This window comes from Arvicanthis niloticus, chromosome 18 (assembly GCF_011762505.2).
Source record: "Arvicanthis niloticus isolate mArvNil1 chromosome 18, mArvNil1.pat.X, whole genome shotgun sequence".
In the NCBI taxonomy this organism is placed as follows: Eukaryota; Metazoa; Chordata; class Mammalia; order Rodentia; family Muridae; genus Arvicanthis; species Arvicanthis niloticus.
This window is the reverse complement of record NC_047675.1, coordinates 10,147,846-10,168,879: the sequence shown is the minus strand read 5'-3', so window position 1 is coordinate 10,168,879 and position 21,034 is coordinate 10,147,846. Positions and strand designations below refer to the sequence as shown.

Here is a 21,034-nt window from a genome sequence, read left to right as displayed (position 1 = left end):
TTCCCACTGATTCCTGTGTGGTTTTTGCCTTAGTAGGACTAGAAGCTTCATGAGTTCAGCTCTCTATAGCCACTGCTATCTTACTCCAGCCATCCAGAGCCTGTGTTCTAGAGTCCCGATGGCCCCCCATGGCTCAGTGCCTCACCCCAGACTTTTCTACTTGTAGCAGTCTCCGGATTAGTCTGGATTCTGATCCATGATAGAGAGTTTCATGTCCAAGTTGTCATGGCTGCCACCTCTGGTTTTTTTTTAGGAGCATCCATTTCTTCCTCTGTAGAGCCACACACAAGTCTGTGCATGGCTTTGCAGCACTTCACATTGTAAAGAAGAGGTATCATAACAAACAATTACTTTGGGAAACCCTCAATCTCTATGAAGTAGCAAGAAAAATATTTTCAATACACCTGAAGTTTGAGATTAGAATTCAGCAAGTAGCAATGAGAGCTAAGGTGACGAAAGCAAGTCTCCTGTGGTAGTGGGACCGGGCATGTTTCAACTTTCAGCATACAACCTTTAGAGGCTCATTTAACTGTAAGATGGAAACACCTTCCCACGCTAACTGGATGATGTTTTAGCTAGAGAAAGATTCCCACTGGTTCTTTGATTCAGTAGTAGACTATTGGCCTAGAAATAAAAAAAAATAGAATTTGTTCTTAGGTCAGAGTCTCAATAAATAGCCCAAGAAAGAAAGCCTTGATCTTAGAATTCTCTAGGCTTGTGAGGGTTGAAACAATAGAAGGCCACTATCATATGATGCCCCCAAAGCCTTAATTCCTTTTTTTGTTTCTCCCAAGTTTCTTCATCTGTTCATACTTATCCTGCAGTAACTCAATAGCCCCATGATGATCATATTTACTTGATACTGTCAGTAAAATGATGCTTCATTTGACAGTTTCCTGGTAAGAGGAACTCAGTGTGGTCAGGCCTTAAGAATAGTGGGGATATATACTGTGGAGGTGACTCAGAAGTAAAGTGCTTACTGTGCACCTGTGAGGGACTGAGCTCAGCCCCTGGAGCCCATGGGTATTATAGCATTTGTCTGTAATTCCAGTGCTCCTGCAGTGAGATGGTAGGTGGAGGTAAGAGATCCCTCAGAGTGTCTCAGGCCAGTTATCTTGGTGTACACCATGATGAATGGGAGATCCTCCCGCAGATAATGAGGAAAGTGAGGACTGGTGCCCAAGGTGACACACAAATGCCCATGGTCACACATTCACAAACACACATATATGAACATGCACACACAGTGCACACATATGTGCACACACATGCACTTGCATGCATATGCACAAGCACTTAAACTCACAAACATACATATATACATGCACACAGCACACCTGCACACGCACGTGTACACATATTCATATGAGCACACATACACTTGCTTATAGGAATGTCACTGCCACTCCTAAAGGAAGTAGTCTGTGTTTTTTACAGCCAGGACTTCAAAATTTGGAGAGGCAAAATTCTAGGTTTGGTGATTCACAAAATCCTCAAGTGAGTCACGTGCGTTGTAGGGAGCATGTTCTAGTCTGTTTCTTCCATCCTGCTATCTGGACTGTCATACTGATGACAAACTGCCAGATATGGCATTAATTTATAATGATTCTCATGCTGCAAGTTTGCTTCCTTCTTCATGTGGCCTTATACTGAGCATAGTACCTTGGCTAGACTTTCAAAAATCCAATCAACCAATCTATCAGGACAGATGAATGGTGATAGTTTTGTACAATGTAGTGTGTGGCATACTATAGTATTTTTTTCTGTGACTATACATCAGTGAGTGAAAACTATGTCTGATTGTCCTACTTAGCAGGACCTCATATCAGCATCTTCAGGTGGTTCATAACTAGTAAAGGAGAAAAGGCTAAACCCAATCTTGCCACCTGTTCTTAAGTTTTAACTATGACGTGTCTCCCACATGTTTGTTCCTGGTTGGTGAGATAGTTTGAGGAGGCTTCAAAGCCTGTCTAAAAGTGAGGCAGAAGGGCAGGCCTTTACATCCATGCATGCTTCTTGTTCTGGTGTAAGTTCTCCACTTCCCACTCCAATATAAGAACAATCAGTGTCACTGGTTCTTGCAGTCATGGTCTAGCCAGCACTGACTCTGAACCCTTCTGCTCCCTCTTAGCATGTGATAATACACATGCTGTTTTCCAGTGTCTTGTCACATTGATAAAACTGAAACTAATGCAGCTGTCTATCTCAGGCAGGATGAGTATTGTTTTTCTAGAGTGGAGTAAGTTGGCTCTAAACACGATGTCGCCAAGTGGCTGAGATTAATGTCCTGGTTTCTTCATTGGTGACCCCATCAAAGCTCTACATCTGGATTTCATTTTAGCAAGTGTGGTGCTTTCCAGCAGCGGTTGTTTGGGAAATAAGAGAGACCAAGACAATGGAGTTGGGAATGTTAATTTATAGTTAGGGGCTCCAGCATACAGTGAAAAGAGCAGGATGGTTGAAGGTCTGTTTTCTTATAGGTTATCATTAGGATGGCAACATACGCCATTAAAAACATCTTATAAGAGAAGTAGATCAGACAGTTAAGACAGAAGTGATATGTTTTCTGAACACTCTTTTCAACTGGTCTTTCGAAACTGTAATTATAATTACATCTTGATAATTAACATTTCAAAAGCAATCCTTAAAAGTTACAAAGCAAAGTAAGACAGATAAAAAAAATGTGAATTCAGGCAACACAACCACTACTCAGGCAGGAGTTACTCCTGTAACCATAAGACATAAGGTTTTCGATCACAACTATGCTTTCAGGGATCACATTTTTTGGTGATAGTGTTGGTATTGCTGTTACCAAAGTGTCTGAGTGACATATCAGGTCAAGAAACCTTGACCAAACTCAGACTTCAGGTGTTTGACTTGGAAGAAAAATGACAGGCATACAAGATTAGTGATGTACAAAAACTGCATTCTGGAATTTGAATGGCAGACTTCTGTTTCTTTAAGTTGGATATACTTTCTTAAACAAATAAGACTATTTAAGAGCTCAAATTTTATAAAATGTAAAATCATACATTGACAATATAAGATTAAGATCTCACATGTTACAAAAATATAAAATCATGCATTTATAGTATAAAATGGCTATACATTTATTTGTATTACATACATATATCTGTCTCTCCTAGCCCTGTTGCTACTAATATCTATAAACAAAGAAAACTCTGAAGCACTACACATGAATAACATTTATATTGTAGTTTCTAACTCATGTCTCATCTAGAAAAAGAAAAAAATAATACTTTATTATTACATAGTATTATTCTTTTTATTGCATTTATTAGTTTGATATAGTAGATGAGGGGAAAGTTTTACTTAATAAATATTCCACTTAATAAGTGGAGGAGAATCCAATTAGAAAACAAGAATTTTTAAGCCTAAACAATAAATTGATATAACTCATGATGATTCCTGGGGCAAAGATTACAGAGAGAACCAACGAGTCGCTAGGCAGCTACTGTTGGAAGTGTGATGGAACAAATATGAAATAATATTGTCAAAAAATACCTGAAAGTTCACGCACTTACATCTGTTAAACTACATAGGCTAGAGAAGCTAGAACAAGTTAAATGGTATAGCTTTGTGTGACATGTAAGATTTTTCCTTTGAAGACAGACACTCATAACCTAATCTGTCCTCAAACTCAGTATTTGCTGTGGATGACCTTGAACCTCTGATTGATCTTTCTGGTCTACCTCTCAAATGCTGAGATTACAGATACACACCACATGCCCAGTTTTACATAGACCTTATTCCAAGAGAAAAGAAACCCTTATCTAAGAGAGTAAAGAGCCTCTGTAGTGACATATGTGGTAGAATAATCAGTGCAATGCATGTATTTTTTTCTAGTTCTTCGTTAAATACACAGTGTTAAAATTTACATAACACAATTTCTTCAACTGTGAATGTTGATTAAATATTTGACAGGAGTAATACATATTTGCCTAATAAAATATTATGGGTTTTTGTAAGGAGAGGTTTTTATTCAGAGATACATAGTGGAACATTTACATGAAATTACATGGTGTCAGGAACTTGCTTCAAAATGTTTTAGGTGGAAAGGTAGGCAGTAACCACCATGAGTTAATAATAGCAGCTTGGCTGGGAGGTAAATGTACTCCCCTTGTCTTATTCTCATATTTTAAATGTTTCAAAATTTCACTCAAAATGAAGATATCATCAATTATAAATAAAAGTATGTATTTTCTCTTTTGGCCTTTGACTGAAGATGCAGCGACTTTAGTAAGGATGGATGGAGAAGTGGTATTTACATCCAGCTTGGCCATCATTAACCCATTGGTCTACAATTCATTTCCTTTTACACACTTAATAAAGATCTGACCCTGTTTTCTTTGGTTAAAAGAGCTTTCTGACACCAGACATCTCCAGGAAATCATAGTTAAAAGGTTTCATTGCATGGAGCTTCTGACCTCTGCAGAGAGAAACAAAGGGCCTTTTGTATGAAATGTACCTTTGAAAAGGTACAAAGATGTCCTCTTTGCCATGTTCATCATCACTCTAAATTCTGTTGTGTCCTTATAGGGTACTCTCTTGCCATGTTCTTAATTACTTACTTTTACTCTAGATCCTATGAGAGAAATAATGTATTCTAAAAATTAATCAGGCTCACTTTTGGGTTTGGTGTCACATGGTTTTCTAATATTAATCAGAATGTATTATTCAAAGTCCTTAAGGCTCAAAGAAGCGGCACATACACACGTATTTTCTTATGTTTATATAGGAAGATGTAGGATGAGCCTCATTCTAAAGATCTGTACAAAATTCACAGAGTTACAGTAAGAAAAGTAGTGGCGCAGATATGACTGAAGATACAACAGGTAGGCAGAAATGAATATGCAAGTATGTAAGATAGGGCCAAAACTTGTTTAGCCAGAATTGTGAGTTGATGAACAGAAGGAAGTAGGATCATAGAGATTATGGGACTCTGTATTGGATCTCTCCAGCAAAACAGATGAGTTTGTGTGTAAAGACTATGATATGTCATAACAAAACATCATAGTTCCCACGCAAGCAATGCTTTTTTAAGCTGGTCTGGAAATAATAACAAATTGCATGGTATTACTTCCCTTAGACCTAGGACCTGGAGAATCACATTTCAGAGCATTCTTTCCTATCAAAGTGTCTTCCATAAACATTCATTTTCTTAATTTTTGTATGATACTGGGGTAATTGCAATGGTGATGCTGTTGAGAATTGTTACCCAAAGCCAGATCAAAGTTCTATGGACATTTTCTTCTTCCAGAAGCTCATAGCACCCTTTTTATCTTTGGCCAAGCATCAACTATGTATCTAAAAAGTTCTAGGCTTGGGACAATGGGTCATTCCAGAATTTGTGGTACAGAAAATTCTTTTCTTGGGATCAATGGTACTGGACTACCCTGATGTTTTAGATGTGAGTAGATCTTGCTTAGAGTACCTACTCATAAGTCTGATTCATATGCCTAGGGTTGTTTACCCCCTTTATATACCCCACACCAAGCTTCCAGCTCTCAAGAGCAGCAGGGAGGGCGACAGACATCCCTTGCCTCTGCATTTATGTTCTGTGTATGGCACCAGGGTATTCATCCTATTCCTTTTGCAGGCTCTCTGCTGATTCTCATACTCAAATCATCAAAGTGTTTTCCAGCTTACAAGGGATTTCTGCAACACAAGGGATTCTTCTCACTAGTGTCTTCTCTCCTTTGGGATGTATTTTGGTGATGTACTCAGGCGACTAGACTTGAAAATGTCAAATGAAGGATAGTTTTCTTGGCTCAACACATCTTCTCCTATTTGACCATTGAGTGGTGTTATGTAGAACATACATGAGCAGATAAATCTAGAAGAAATCATGTTTTAGATACATAATCATTGGGGCCAGAAAGTTCCAGAGAATACATAGTTAGATTTATTGTTTCATGGCTGTGGTATATATTAAATGATAAAGTAACATACAGTGAAAAATCAAAATTATCACTCATATTTACCTTTATACTCTGGGTCTGATTTGTACTTATGAACATAGTTAATGAAGTGTAGTAATAACCTGTGAGGGTCAGTGGAATGCAGTAATTTCAAGTGCACAAGAAATAATCCGTTGTCATGAGTGCTGCTACTGCATTAAGCAAACAGTGTTAGAGAAATTCAGATGCAAGGATATCTGCTGGGTTAAGTTGTTGGGTTGATGGTCTGTGGGTCCTGCGTCTGTCTCACCACAGGACTAGGGCGGGTGTCAGGCTATGTGAAGCTGGGGGACCCTGCTCCTGGGTGGGGGTGCTCAGTCTGAGGTCCCGAGGGAAGCCGGAGCTCTTGGCTTGGTGGTCCCCGGGCCAAAAGGCAGCTGGGGACTGGCTGGTTCTCAGGTCCTTGGGCTCTAAGGCATTGTTGGGGGGGGGAGGCAGGACAAAGCCAAGAATGAAGTGGGGGCCTACGGGCTGGATTGGCCCATGGCTGATGGGGAGAGAAAGGGAGAAAGTGTTCCAGCTGGTTACCGCGGGAATGAGAGTTTTGGTCGCTTGGCTTGGTCATGGCTGGCTTGGCTTGCTTGCTTGGGTTGGTGGTCTCCGTGGTTGGGAATGGAGAGGTCTACAGGAGATTAGACAGCGGCTCTGTAGGCTAAGGCCTGCTCCACTGTTCCCTACTGCGGATCCTGAAGAAGAGAAAGAGTCCACGGTTATAAGATCTTTATTGTCATGGCTGAAGATAGATGAAAACTGTACTCCTGTTTCCTCAGGGTGGGCATGAGGTTAAATATCTCTTGCAGGGAGGAGGGTCTGGGAAGAAATGTTTAATTGGTATGCCCCTCTGGCCTTTAGGTACCTCATTAATATGGAGATCTGTCTTGAGCCTCCATGGCCTGTAGTCACACCCTCTACCTGTACAGGGGCTGGGAGTTGTTTTCCCTATGTGACTGAAAGGTCCAAATCTATGGAGGGCTGTGGCCTCGTGTCGGGAGCCTGGAGTCTGGGAGCATGGCAAAATACATGGCATTCCTTAGGATCACCTGGGGTCTCTGGCAATTTCCAGCCTGTGTTCGACCGGAAACCAGGTTGCCTTTCATGGTCCTACAGATATCTCTCTTATTTCCATGCAAAGTTTATATTGTATGTGAAGAAATGCAGCAGCTCAAGTGGTTAGTAGCATCGTTAGTCCTTTCTGTAAAAATTAGTCAGGAACCTGAGATGTTTTCCTGACGAGAGGGGGAAAGAAGGTCTCTGGATATTGTGAAGAGAGCTTTGCATGGACTGGATACGCCGGAAGTGATCTGAATACGCCGGAAGTGATGTTCACCCTCTCCACCTGCGATTCAACGTTGTCACTGATGAATTACTACAATGCAGTTTTACATTAAGGCAAAAATATGTGGAGATGCAAGAGTCGCCACCTGTTTGGGAAATGATGAAGAAAGAGAGGAAAAGTTGGTACTCTCAGAATTTCCTTCAAGGTCGCCATCCATCCATTACAGTGATCTGAAACCTATGCACTAGGCCAGCCTCTTCGCTTCCTCGTACTGCTGCTAGTCTAGAGACCAAATTCCTGTCATACAGGCCTTTGGAGGGCGTCCCAGATTTATATGGTAGCAGTTGTAAAACCTCAGCTGACTGAAGAATCATCTTTTTCATCTTTTCTTCCATGTGATGAGACAATGAGGACCACTTTCTGGCAACATTTTTCTACAGGGTATTAGAAGGTATAAGTCTGAATTCACGTTCTTCCATTTGGCTCCATTATTTGGTACATCCTAACCTTGGCTTTATTCCATTAAGGTGAGGTGAATGATGTCCCTGCTGTGTTTTTGGGGTGTAAGGGAGGGCTGAAACATCTGTGAGCGTGCATAACTCAGTGCCCTGTGACGTTCAACTACAGAAATTGATGGTTCAAGTGAAACGCAATCCACCGGAAGCAAATTGATCTGTGGTTCCATCAGTCAGGCAAGCCTGCCCTCCTTTGTGTGTGACAGCAGCTCGTGTATCTCTGCATTCCCTTCGGGGCCTGGGACTCAGGTTTGAGACCACTGTCTATAGAAAAAAAATGTTCTTAACTGGTGGGAGTGACAAATTGAAGGTGTAAGGACCTGAAGGAGAAATGACTTGTGCCTTGATTATTTGTCTGCACTTCAGACGTTGGCTTCTATATTGCTTAAAATACAATCTTCCAGTAATATCACATTTGTATGATATGGCCATGTTCTTTTGAAAACATAAATTAAAGCAGTGTCCTATGAGTCTTTGAAAATAGATGAGAGCCCAGGCAGAAATAATTTAAGATAGAATGATATTTCAATGATTTATTTTGATAACAATGTTTTTGGCAGCATGCTGGCTGAAGAGAGGTGCAATATCTCCATCATTCTCTGCCTATTTTTATGGTCCTTGCTTAAAATGATTAAGTATCTAGTCAGTGACTAGAGCCACCTAATGGCCTTTTTTTCTCCCCAGTGCCGGAGGCTGTTCCTGGTTGTAAGTTAGGCCTTTGAGCAAAGGGATGCTGGTTCTTTGGTCCCTGAGGAAGTGGTGGTGGCTATATGCAGCAATGTTCTGACAACCCAAGAATGAGAGGGCCATGGCCTTAGATCTTTTAAGAGTGGCTCCATGTATTTACAGAAAAGATATTTTACTCATTGTAGCTGCAGTAATCTGAACGTACTGCTTTTAACCAGGAGGAAAACAATGGTCATGGTGACTTATCAAACTATCAGAAAAGCCTTTCAATAAAGGTATGAAAGTCAAGTTGCCATCAATGAGCTGGCTAAGGGTTCCTCTGCTTTATACAAATGATGAGCATGGAATGGTAGGATGGCATAGTTCAACACCCAGAACTTACAGTAGATGGAGAAATCATATTCCTAAATGTTGTCTTACTTCCACACATGTACATATACACTATAACATACACACACACACACACACACACACACACACACACACTCATACACCAAAATGAAACTTCAAAAAGGAGAGAAACCTTGAGTAGGCAAGGAAACATTCTGGTGATTAGAAGCCAGTTTGAGCCACTGGTACCACCTCCAAGGCTCCTAACATCTCTTTAGCTGCCCAGAATCCACTGATGCTGCTTCTGTCAGAATGGTCATGTCTGCTAACACCACTGAGCTCTTCCGTTCTGTGTTTGTGCTTTCCATTCATTCAAATCTACCAAATTAGGCAAGAAAATTTGATTCAAGCTAAATGGTAGTTTGAGTTTGATGCTGTAACAGTAGAAGAGGCGGCACAGGAGACCATCTCCTAACTCAGTGAGTAAGCCTGAGGGAGCCTGCTCATAAAGGTTAAGCCCGATTTTTGAACAATTCACAGTCACTTATTTGAACCAATCAAAGCCTTAGCATCAATCACAGTTATCCAGGCTTGTGTGTTGGATGAATGACAGAGTTGCCTCTTAGCAGGGTTTCCAATAGTTCTTCTGCCAGGGCAACTGCTCCCAAGGTAGATGTAACTACAGAGTCATCGACAGTTCATTGATATTTGTGATAACTGAAAACAAACTGTTTTGCTTAATCCTCTCAAGGGCTGTGCCTTCAGGAGCCAACATAATTGGCTGAAATCTTTCCATGGTTTTCTTAAAGTCTTAGTGCAGAGTTCAGCATGGCTGTAGCTGGCTATGAGGGTGGTCTACTTGGCTGTTAAACTGATAATCATTTTCTTCAAAGCATCAAGGGAGTCAAATAGCTGATAACTAGGAAACCAAATTGCCCCATCCAGCGTCTTTTCTTATTTATAGGGAAATGAACCAGCAGAAGAAGCACTTACAACATAATTTTATTTTATTATTTTTATTTTATCTGAAGCCACACAGGCCACTTTATTAGAGCTTAGAAGAGGAAAAATCCCAAGGCAGGAAAGCTGCTTTAAGTTTTAGCATCAACCCAGAGGAGATAGGGGAAACAGCCACACCATTTAAGCTGGCCACAGAGCCACAAGGCAGGGAAGGAAGCTTTTGAGAATGAATAAGACAAGTTGAATATTGCTGGGAAAGACTAGAATGTCAAGAAAAGCAGGCTTTGAAAAGAGAGAACCAAAAAAGAAGTTATCCTTTTCCAAATAATCTGGAAAGACAGGAAGGCTTAGGACTCTGTATATGCCTGCACCTTGTAAGCTTTTACCTACAATATAGTTTTAAACAAACTTATTGTAACACTGCTGGATTTAGCAGAGTTTAGCAGTGCTCTAACAATAATTTTAAAATTTTCCAGTGACCAGGGGGAGGTGAATGTCCCTTGGCTGTTTCTAAATAATGTGTAGAATTTAAAATGTTATGGGAAAAGGGTCTGCAGGGAATTTCTTTTCAGTACATTGGAAATGTTTGAGGCTCAGATGAAATGGAGTCATTGTATCATTGTGAAAAGGAAGGATGTAATGCAGTTTCATCTGTTTACATTGCAGTAATTGAATTCCATTTTAGGGCCAGAAGATATAGCTCTGATGCCAAGGTAGCTGACAAGCATGCATCAGAACCGGATAGTGGTAGCCCCATATCTAAGCAGGTGAACAGTGCTGCATGCATGTGTATATGTGTACATGTGTTCATGTGTACATGTGTGCATGTGTGCATTTGTACATGTGTGTATGTGTGTGTGAATAATCGAGCACTTCTTTTGTCTTCTTCCAAGCTCAGCAAAGACTTCGAGAATTCAGATGTATTGCTAGTGTGTTCTACAGTGCAGGGGACGATATTTGAGAGCCATCCTTTTAATTAATTTTGAATGAGTTAATTTAATAAGTGCACAGCAAACAAAAGTTAAAAAAAATAGTCAGTAGATAGAAGCATCAGGTAGATACCAAAACATCAACCATGTGCCCATGGCATTCATTAGATATGACTGTAACAGCTTGGATGCAAGATCAAACAAATATACCATCAAAGCAGCAGATGACTGGGGAAGGGGAGGCAGTCCACTTGAGTTCCCCATTGCACATTCTCTTCACAGACAAACTTCCTGTTCCCACTGCAGACATTTTGGCCTCACAGGATAAGCAGTGGTGGCCTCTGTTGTCGTATTTCCTTGCTTATTTCTAGAGCATGTGTTTTAACTCTTGGGCTGTGTTCTGTTCTTTCCCATCCCTTTAACAGAGTTATGAGTCCAGATCATCCCTGGATAAGGAATCTTGGAGGACACTTTTAGAGAAAAATGCTTGGATCTAAGATGGGGAAAACTGGCCTTGCATTTCCAGAGCCAGACTTCACTTTGCAGTGAATTCAAAAGTGCATGACAATTCACCAAAGTTTTGTGCATTATGGTAAGTTGCAGGGCTTTTCATAGATCCTTGCTTGTGTCAATTTTTGTCACTTGTCTTGGTAGAATTCACATTCACTCTTTAAGGTGGTATATGTGATAGCTGCTGTACAAGGATGTGTTTAAATACAAAAGATAACTTGAGTTCAAATCCCAGGACTTTTGTTTACTAACTACAAGACCTAATAGAATTGTCTCCAGCTCTTAGCTTGGCTTATTTAAGCTTGGTCTGGTCTGCAAAGTGAGTCCCAAAACAGTCAGTGTTAAGAAGCAGATAAAATGCATAAGCCAAAGAGGTGGGGAAGGATTCAGATGTTTAACATATTAGCCGGTAAATTTCTACACGTGTGTAGTCACTAAAAGCAGAGAAGTTGGCATTCTATATGTGAGACATAAACTTTCTTTCACTTGCTGGTTAAACTGGGCAAGCAGAAGGCAGGATCTGTTCCATCTCCAGTCCAGGGTTATGAGTGAGTGCAGATGCAGGGTCAATCAAATGTATGTTCACAAACCATGTGGATTCTCTGCAAGTAGCTTCAACTTCCCATTTGCATTTATTGCATGAACCTAAGTACCATGGCATTAAAGTGTAATAGTTTGGATATCAAGTGCTATATTTATTTTTATGATTCTATAATATCTGACAAGTGATAATGTGTTTTATGTGTAGAGATTGCATATTTCTATCTTTGTTTAGTATATTCATGAAAACAAGCCATGTGTTTTCTATTTTAATTTGATAAACATGAAATATATGTAATTATAAGGTATTATGTGACATATTGGTACATTTGTAGTGCTAAAATCTGAATACGCTTATCTTCTCAAATATTTATTTGTGGTTTATATTTTATGAAAAAAAAGTAGATAGCATAATATTTTATCAAAAGTAGAAATGCGGTGAAACAAAAATATAAAATAATGGAAATCATCAATGGATGATTTGAGAAACTGGCACATTTTTAGAAAATCGAATCCTCAGAATTTTCTCCTAACTCATGAATACCTCTTCTGTGACAGACTCCCTCCAGTGTATTTTCTAATTGAGACTAGATTCTAGGAAGAAGGAAAACCACTGTCTATTTCTGTCTTTCACTGGAAACTGCATTCTTGGTGGACTTACAGAATGAAATGTGCACAGGGAACCTGGAGCACTCTCCTGGGGGCACCTGGAGCACTGACCTCCGGCATCAGCAGATCATCGGGTCCCTCAATTGTTTCACACCTCAGTCTCCCAGACAGAAGCCCATGTGGCACAGGAGACATAGGAGAGGCGTCAGGGTGTGAGTGTGATCTGATCCTAAGCCCCCTCTGCACTTAACATGGATGCTGTACAATGTGCCATGAGTCTTTGTCTCTTCCTCTGTAGCAACTATGTGTTTCTGGTGCACGCTCCTTGCTATACAGTGGGTCTCACATCTTCACTTATTAAAGCTTGGAAGACATGAAACATTTTAGAAATTATCATGCTTCTTATCAAGATAATTAAAATGAGCTGGTTCTATTATTTAGTAGTGTCTACTGTATTCTCCTGAAACCAACTCATTGTTCTTTGGTATCCAAGAACAGTATTAAAAAGGAAGAGATTCTTTCAGTCAATTAAACAAACACTCAGTAAAAAGGACTTTTTAAATGAAACCTTTCCCTGACTGTGATTACAAAAGTACAGGGCAAAGAATCTCATATCAGGAAAATATCAAAAGACACTCTGGAGGAGGTCAGAGAGAAAGGCTCACATCTAGTAACAAGCAACATTGTTTTTTAAACAAAAAGATTTGTTAAGTTTAAGTTATCGATTGCATTGGGTGTTTTAAATCTCTTCATCATCATATATATTATTAATGGTCTATAAATGGAGATTAAATTCTGATTAATAAGATTGGGCCATTGACCAGTTTTAAACCTAGACACCTAGATATTAAAACAATTTTCTCAAGCAGAAAGCAAAATACCAAGTTACTGGTAAGAAGTGGCCGTGTTAACTACAGTCTGTGTTCAAAAGTGAAAGCCCAAGGGTCACACTCCAAGTTAGTATAAGAGCTAGAGGTAAGGTATATGTGTGTGTGTGTGTGTGTGTGTGTGTGTGTGTGTGTGTAGATTCACACAAAGGAACTTTTGTCTCCCTCTACTATTGACTGTGAACTTTTTCCTTGGGGGTTGGTAAATACAGTTTCATAACATGTCTAACTGGTTTGTGTGAAACCCATCCAGTTTCTGTGGCAGCTGGCTCTTGGTGAATCTTAATTTCCACATTTGTTTTGGATCCTCTACAAGAGCCATGTGTTTGTAGGGCATGGCTACCATCAGTTTTACTGAGTAGGTTGCCTGGATCAGCAGTGTCTGGTGCTACATAGGCGTTCTTGGCATCTGAATATGGTGTTGCTTTGGTAGATCCTGGTCCAGCTTATTTTCATCAATATTTACCTCACAGACCTGTGTGAATTCTCTTATCCACCATTTCATAGCTGACTGCTTGTTTGTAACTTTAGTAACTTTTTTTTTTTTACCTCTTGGTCAAATGAGTAATAACCAGAGACATGAACGCCACCATTAGTTACTGATTGTGAATTCTTCATATTTAAGTTACATTGGCTAGGTATGTTGTGTTAAGTGACTGCACCATCTAACAAATTTTGCTTTAGTTCATCAATAAAATAAGGGCCACAGATGTTGCTATACCCAAAGCATATGTAGTTGTACTTGAATTATCTTACTTGGAGTGATATTTTATATTATTTATAGAAGAATTCTTAAATTTCTTTCTATTTTTGAGACTTCCATCCATGAGCACTTTATTTACATAGTTTGCACTCTTCCATGCCCGCCTCCTTACTGTGTCGCTGCCACTCCCTCTCAAACTTAAGACCTTTTCTTCTTTAATTATTGATACAACCTACCGAATCCCATTCTGTGTTGCTCATATTTCGTGTGCTCATATGTGTAGGGCTGACTACTTGAGACTGACTAACCTCTCAGGAGGATTTGCCACTCAAAACGGATTCTCTCTTGCCCTAGCCACTGATTGCCTACAGCTCTGCATGTAGGAGTGGGGCCTTGTGAAATCCATCCTTATCTATGTTGGCATATCTACTTGTGTGATCATTATGCAACATCATGTTTTGGCCACCATATCCCTAAGCTTTCTTGGGTATAGCACCCATGTCAAGTTTGAAAGACACTGCATTGAAGCAGATGTCCTGGTTCTTTTGCTCTGACATTCCTGCTAGTCCTTGTTCCCTGAGTCTTGGGTGTGGAGGTTACATTATAGAGATTCTGATGGGCTGGGCAGTACATAGTTGTGTGTTCTGCATTTTGACCAGTTTTTTTGCAGCAAATGATGTCTACTGAGACTTAAAGTAACTATTGCAAAACCATACACCTGTTAGGAGTTAGCTCATAGACACTGCTACTGAGATTTCCAGAAAATATTCTTACTTAAAAATTACTATTGAATAAAATGGGAAGAATTTCCTGTTGTCCTAAAACCCTCAATATATTGCACTGCTGTTCTTCGATGTCCAAGATTTAGGAAGTAAATGGATTCATTCCTGTAATACATATAATATTTCTAATTATGTAACTAAAACTCATGCTTATGGAATAACAGTTACAGGTTCTACTGAATATCTATGGATAGTCAAATAATGAAACAATAGAAGTTCATCTTAATGAGATCAATAATTACCATTGCATTCCATAATATTGTAATGTCTGCTAATTTTCTCTCCCAATATATGTATTTTATAATGATAATGAATCTAACGTGATCTGTCCTGAACATCAACTTTGCACAGTAGGTAGGATCCAGATTGGGTCAGAAAACTATTGAAGCTGTCCAGCTTGTTAGACTGAACTCCAAAGCAAATTGTTGCTTCCTTTCAGTGAATATCAGAGGCTACAAGGTCAGTTGACCCCTGTTTTAACTTCTAATTTTCATAAATAATTTGGTATTACCGTATTTCTTCATCCACAAAATGGGGTTAAGCCATTGATTGTGCAGGGCAACATGCAGAATGACTCAGTGTTATTTAGTGTCCAGAACAACCAGCAATCAAGATTTGCATTCTCCACAAGATGACATGGAGGGATCCTCAGAATCCTACACAGATTGGTTCCACCTTGCAGCAAACCATCAGTATGGCAGACTACAGCAACAAGCTATTTTCCTTAGGGTTGGACAGTGTTTGCTCACCTCAGAGGACACTCCAATAAGGGCAGGCTCAATGATGTGTAAACATTCAGTTTCCACTAACTGGTTTTGTCTGGCCTCTGTCTGCTTAGCTGGTAGCTACTTTTACTACTTTATCACTGAGTAAGACCATTAACACAGGTTTCTATCAATTCTGCTGTGCATTTAGAACCATAAAAAGCAAGATCTTGGTAAGGGGGCTGGAAGGGTTATCATGACTTTAGTTCACCATTACTCTGTAAATTAAGTAACGCCTATGTCAAATAATCTCACCATGCTCATTTAGATGTAGTTGAATGAGTCAGTTAGGCTGTGGTAATCTTCCCATGTTAGGGACATAAGTTGATTCTACACCTCCCTTGTCTTGGTGATTCCTTTGTAAGATATTATTTGAAACATTTATAGGTTGCTGTGAGCAACAGAACTCTTGTCATGCAGTTGTAAATCATACTTTTAACTTGGACTTATTTTTTCCAGTCTCCAAAATACAACCTTTCAATGCTTTTGGATTAGCTTAGAGCAAAGATTAACCTTAGGTTTGGCATTGGAGGTTAAATTTAACATCCTCAACACAGTGTAGCTTCAAAGCCCAGAGAAGGATTAATCAGTCTCTGGTTATGAATTATATAATAATACATGGGTAACCACAAGAAAGTAACTGAGAAGGTTTGTTAAGTGCTATGGGCAATGGCTTTGTTATTCAGGATGTAGAAAGCCTTTGATCATTTGAAAAAAAAAAGATGATTTATTACAAAACAGTTGGACAAGATGGGCATGGGATAAGATGGACATGCAATTCAGCAGATATTTCTAGACATAAATAGGAAAAGAAAAACTCTCCTATTTTTCTGTATGTGTGTACATGTGTGTGCATGTATGTGTGTGCATGTATGTGTGTGCATGTATGTGTGCATGTATGTGTGTGTGAATGTATGTGTGTGTGCATGTGTGTGTGTGTGTGTTTGTGAGCACATGAGCATTTGCCATGCTCTGCATGCAGAGGCCAGAGGGCAACTTCAGGTATTGGATCTCACCTTCCACTCTGAGACAGGCTGTCTTCTTATTTTGACACTGTGTATTCCACAGTTGTTGGCTCACAAGTTTTTAAGATTCTCCTGTCTTCATTTTCTATCTCCCATAAAAGCGCTGGGGTTACCCACACTCATTATTATGCCCAGCTTTACATGAATTGTGGGAATTCAAAATCAAGTCCTCATGATTGTCTACAAAGTACTTTTACCCATTGAGCCATACCTCAAGTTTAGAATCCCCAAACTTCAAACAGCACTGCTTTTGTGCTAGACTCTCTGCTGGTAAAGGTGACTCCACACATATGAATATAAAGCCAAACTATGATACACATATGTACATACATGTAACATTCATACATACATACATACATACATACATACATACATACTACAAGCATTCACGTGAAGCTGCTGTATAGTTTGAATAAAATTAGTGATATATGTTTTTGTTTATTACCCTTAGCTTACTAGTTTATAAGCTGTAAACATTTTATTTTTGTTCTAAAAACATTAGCTATTCAAACAACTTTTGGCTTCCCATTACCTGAATATTTGTGTAATAATGCAATTGAGATGTAGCTTAATGAGAAAGGGCTGACTTAGTCCAGTTACTGCAAGGTTGGGTCACTAACATTTATGCATCAAGAATGCTGGTTCCACATCATTGTAGTTTTAAGAAAATACAGAGTAAAATAAAAAAAATCTAAAATCCAGGTCTATATTTTCTAGGGCTGTCATAAGAAAATGTAATAAATTAGTTGAATAATAATAGCAGAAATTTATTGCCTTACAGTTCTGGAAGCAATGAGTGAGAATCTGAGACTCCGATGGAGGTTGTGAAGGAGGATCTTGTTCATGCTTTGTTGGCAGCTTTCTGTGATTGGCCAGGAACCTTTTACATTCCTTGGTTTGTAGCTGCATCACACCAATCTCTGCCTCATCTCCACATGCATTTGGTGTATCCTCATGTCATCTTCCTTTTGTGTGAGTCTGTCTTCTCTCATAGCATTTAGCTTGAATATTTATTTGAATATTTATTTGAATATTTAGCTTGAATATCACATAGAAGGAAGGAAGCATTATTCTGTTAGTGGCTTTTTACTAAGTGTGTTACAGTTCTCCTCTTACCCAGCTAGCTCATAAATAATTGAAACCGGATTATTATATTCATTTAACAAGTTTTAAGGGCACAATAATTGGGCAGTTACTACTCTATTCTAATCCTCTATTCTAACCTGGCTACCTCCCAGCCCAAATCCATGAGATACATGTATTTTATTATTTATCTGGTTAAGTGTTTTCTCTGTGGTGTCTCTTGGACTCACTTCCCATGGCTAATCTCCACTTCTCTCTCCTTCCCCCTCCTGTGGCTGGCTGAAAGTTCAGCCTTATTCTCTCCTCTGCTCAGTCATTGGTTGATCAGCTAGCTTTATTGACCAATCAAGGAAAAATTGATGAGCAATGTTTACACAACATTAAGGCAGGAAATTGTCATAATAAGGATTACAACCAGATATGGGGACACAGAACTCAGCATTTGAATAATACAAGGATAATATTTACACAGGGCACAATAACAATATGTCTACATTACTCAGCAAGACTCATTTCAACTGATTATATTAATGTGATTGTCTTCACAAATAGTGCCCTATTCTGAGGTACTGAGAATTAGAGTTTCAACTCAATGTTTTTGCTTGAAGGGGTCAAAACTCAACTCACAGGGATGTTTAAGCAGCAATAGGCAAGTGTCGGGTCAAATATTACCCACTAAAGTTATTATTAAATAAATCTGGGTTGAAAAGCAAGGCAGTAATTCAGGCAAGTAAAACATACCCATATGTATAATTGGGACTATGAGAACTTGGATAATCAATTTTGGTAAGAAAAGGAAATGAAGCAAATGAAGAGAAACTGTGAACTAAGTGAAGAGAAGCCATAAGAAGAAAGACCCAGAAGACCATTCCTGGTTAGTCCCATCTGTCCTGTCATCTACAGACTGGCTCACAACTGCCTTACTTTCATTGTATATCTGCATTGGGCTCAGCCACACAGATTTAATCGATTTAACTATCTTCCCAATTATAACTAGTTTATGATTTTAATAATTACTCACACTTCCTGTCCATTCAGAAAGAGAAATGTCTCCTCAGAGGCCTTTAAAAATTAGATGCTTCTGCTGTTTGAAACCTATAGGAGCTTTTAATTTGGATCATTTATTTCCCAGTGAAGTGAACTGATTTTTTTTGTTTCTCCATAGAAGCTACAGCCACAAGACAGTGAACATGCTCTTTATGAGAATTAACTCTGTAGGACATTGCCTCACACATGATAGGTGCTGGGAAGCTATTGTTTCCACAACCTCAGTCATTTGAAGTGAAGTCCCCACTCAATCATCTTGGATGTCTTTCTGCCCAAACGAAATTAATGTTAGCACATTTCTTTCTAGGATTTCATACAGTTCATGTTTAAAGTATCACAGTCACACAATTTCTAAGAAATCTGGTCTATCAATATATGTTATGGTAATATAGTTAAATGAACAGATTCATTACAGCTCATCAAGGACCATTGTATCCCTGCATATGAATGAGAGCAATATAGATTAGTTCCTTCTGTATGTGCTGAAAAAAATTATAAAATACTCGGTATTGAATTTTGATCACCAAAGTCCCTCTTTGTTTAATAATATATTAGGTATTTTTTCCTATAGATCTTTGAGACAGGCAATCTAGTTAACAGTGTAGTATGGATGAGGTCACAAGGCCTACTCCTGTCACAAGGCCCACTACAAGTTTGGAAGCTATGTGCAATCTAGTAGTAAATAGTTGTACAAGGGGAGCAAAACAGCTTTCTTTAGGGGTGAGGCCTCTGATAGGGATCCCAGGGTAATGTGGTCAGCTCTATGCTCACATATTTATGAACAACACTCATTGGACTCAGTAGGTGTGTTTGTGTGTGTGATAGAGTTGGGAGAGTATGATGGTTTGAATAGGAATGGTTCCTATAAGCTCATACATTTGAATGCTTAGTAACCAAGGACTAGGACTATTTGAGAAGGATTCAGAGGTGTGGTCTTGTTAGTCAAGCATGACACTGGGGTTGGGTTTTGAGGTTTCAAAAGACAATTTCAGGACCAATCTTCTCTGTGTCTGTGTGTCTGTGTGTCTGTGTGTCTGTGTGTCTGTGTGTCTGTCTGTCTGTTTGCCTGCCTGCCTGTCTGTCTGTCTCTGTCTCTCTCTTTGTGACTCTCTGTGTCTCTCAGTCTCTCCATATCTCTGTCTCTATCTATCTATCTATCTATCTATCTATCTATCTATCTATCTATCTATCTATCATCTATCTATCTATCTATCTATCTATCTATCTAATTGCTTTACTGCCATGTGTGCTGCCATGTTTCTCACCATGATAATAATGACCTAAGCCTCTGAAAGAGTAAGTACTACATTAAATGCTTTCTTTCATAAGAGTTGCCATGGTTATGGTGTCTCTTCACAGCAATAGAGCAGTGACTAAGAAGAGAGTATATGGGGGTAGGACCAGGGAGGAGTTGGAGAAGGGTGGTTTTGATAAAAACAAGATGCAATCATTCTTGAAGAAAAAAATTGGTGTGATAATAAATTGTATAAATGGGAAGGGGAGAAATTGAGAATTATGGGAAATGGGAATGATAGTAAATGCTTTTTTTTTCCCTCACATCTCATTGGCTCAATGGAGTATAACCTGCTCCTAATTCCATCTCCAAATTCCAAATAGTTATCTTGAACACAGAATTGCTAAAGTTACATGAAAGAAATTTAGTTTAAAATCATGGAATGTAGAAAGAGAGAGACCTGTATGCATGGATGAGAGGAATAATACCATTCTAAATTGGAAAGGCATGTTTGTGAAGAGAGAGACACAAAGAGAGACATATGGGCTAGAGTTGAAAGACTTAAACCCCACAGAGTTGTCTTGAAAAGGCTGTGAAGAATAACAAGCATTCCTGAATGCTGAAATTCCTTTCACAAGCTGTATTTCTTCTGACTTTTGATAGTTGTGAACCTCCATATGTCACTGAAAAGTTGGTTATGTAAAGAATAAATCAATTGATTTTAAATTCTGTTTCACATGATGAAGCCAACTTATTTTTCTTTAAGGATTATGGTGGTTCTGTGGTGCACTAACCCAACTATGTCTCTTTCCATGAAAGAGAGATTGATGGTGACCCCCATGTACCACCAAGTCTATAGGTCATCAAAGAATCTCAAAGCTCATCAATGCATTCATTAACACAACTATTTGTTCACATTACAATATTCATTCAGTCTCCAACATCCACCAGGTTCTCCAGCTGTTGAGAAAGTAAACATCTTAAAGTCAACCAGGAGAGAGATAACAAACGAATACCCTGTTGCTCTTCCAAAATCAACCCACCATAATTGTGCCTGTACTCCACAAACTCAGGCATACCCACACCCCAAATTAGTGATTATATCACTCAGCAGATATGAATGGGATTATGACATCATTTAAGAGATAATGGCACTTAGAAGATGAACTATG

General features: G+C 39.1%; 1 long non-coding RNA gene across 2 annotated transcripts in view; it reads right to left on the bottom strand.

The window, feature by feature from the left end:
- Window positions 1-2,431: 2,431 nt before the first annotated feature.
- LOC143434920 (uncharacterized) overlaps window positions 2,432-21,034 on the bottom strand; it is a 47,774-nt gene continuing 29,171 nt past the window's right edge. Inside the window, exons 3-5 of one of the 2 annotated variants that reach the window (XR_013104783.1) lie at window positions 17,278-17,499; window positions 6,510-6,667; window positions 2,432-5,857 (exon numbers count right to left, since the gene is read on the bottom strand). This is a non-coding gene — a long non-coding RNA (uncharacterized LOC143434920). Of the gene's footprint in view, window positions 5,858-5,878; window positions 6,668-17,277; window positions 17,500-21,034 lie in introns of those variants that run through there. The other variant, XR_013104782.1, reaches the window with a different exon arrangement.